The following is a 1,191-nucleotide window of genomic DNA, read 5'->3' as shown; positions in this document are numbered from 1 at the left end:
ACACACACACATATATATGCAGAGAACCTAGTGCAGACCCCTAGCAGACCTGTATATGCTGGGATGCTAACTTTTAAAGACTATTTCTTTATACCTGGTTCTGTTGTACAGGATTGTTTGTATCATAGAGGGTTCATGTAAAATGTCTTTCATTTTGTTTGGTGTGTGAAATATATATATATATATATATATATATATATATATATATATATATATATATATATATCATTGATACCATTACTTAAATAGAAACTGTTTTTTTTTTTTTAGAGTAGCAGGAAGGTTTAGTGGGGCATCCTAGTAAAGACGCTGGGCTTGCCCATGGTGCTCTTGATATAAAAAGCCCAGACATTTTGCCAGTTCTTGAGCAAGGACACCAAGAAATTGACAGCCAAGTGGATGTTGTAGACCAGCTCGTCGTAGGTCATCTTCAAGTGGCCGACAGCGACAGCCAGACACAGCACCTTCCACTTGATCGTGGACTTCTTGGCCAGCTTTTTGACCAACTTCTTGTTATTACTGAGCTTCTTCAGCGCCTCGATGTCCATGTGGGGCATATCCACGGCCTTGGCCTCATCGCAGTGCTGCTGGTCCCCCAGGACGCACACCGCGAACTTGCGGCAAAGGGGTGGACTTGAGCCTGAGGGTGCCCGAGAAACGTTTGTCCTTCTGGGGGTCGTAGTTCTTCAGGCTGATCGGCAGCTCCACCGTTTCCAGAAACTTGCGGCGCTTGCTCTGGTTCCCGTGCAGGACCTCCCGCACCGCCTCGTACAGGGTGTCGCGAGAGAAATTGCTGCTCATGGCTGGAGAGGCTGCGGGAACCGGAAGGAAGAGCTTAAATAGAAACTCTTAAGAGTTCCATGGCACATAACACTGTCATTCAAGCAATGTGGAAGCCTACAGAATGAGAATAAACCTTTAGCAAATATATATCTGATAGAGAATGAGTTTTTAGAATATATAAAAAACCCTAAAAAGTTAACATTAAGAAATCAACTCATTTCAAAAATAAGATACTGAACTAAAGACAGAGTCCTCAAAAGATGAAATATAGATTGCTGAAGAGTTGTTTAAAATTCACAATATCCTTATCCAGCAAGGAAATTCAAACTAAAAGAACTTTGAAATATCATCTTATCACAATCAGAATGGTTAAGATCAATGAAAAAATGACCACAAATGTTAGTGAGG

The 1,191-nt window shown here is 41.4% G+C and overlaps 1 pseudogene; it reads right to left on the bottom strand.

Annotated features, from left to right (window-relative positions):
- Positions 1-284: 284 nt before the first annotated feature.
- Positions 285-831, bottom strand: LOC121466310 (annotated as a pseudogene).
- Positions 832-1,191: the final 360 nt, after the last annotated feature.

The sequence above is a fragment of the Microtus oregoni genome, unplaced genomic scaffold (genome assembly GCF_018167655.1).
Source record: "Microtus oregoni isolate MIOR12 unplaced genomic scaffold, Mior012 000033F_ref0000390, whole genome shotgun sequence".
In the NCBI taxonomy this organism is placed as follows: Eukaryota; Metazoa; Chordata; class Mammalia; order Rodentia; family Cricetidae; genus Microtus; species Microtus oregoni.
The sequence above is the reverse complement of the archived record's forward strand: the minus strand, read 5'-3'. Positions and strand labels throughout refer to the sequence as shown.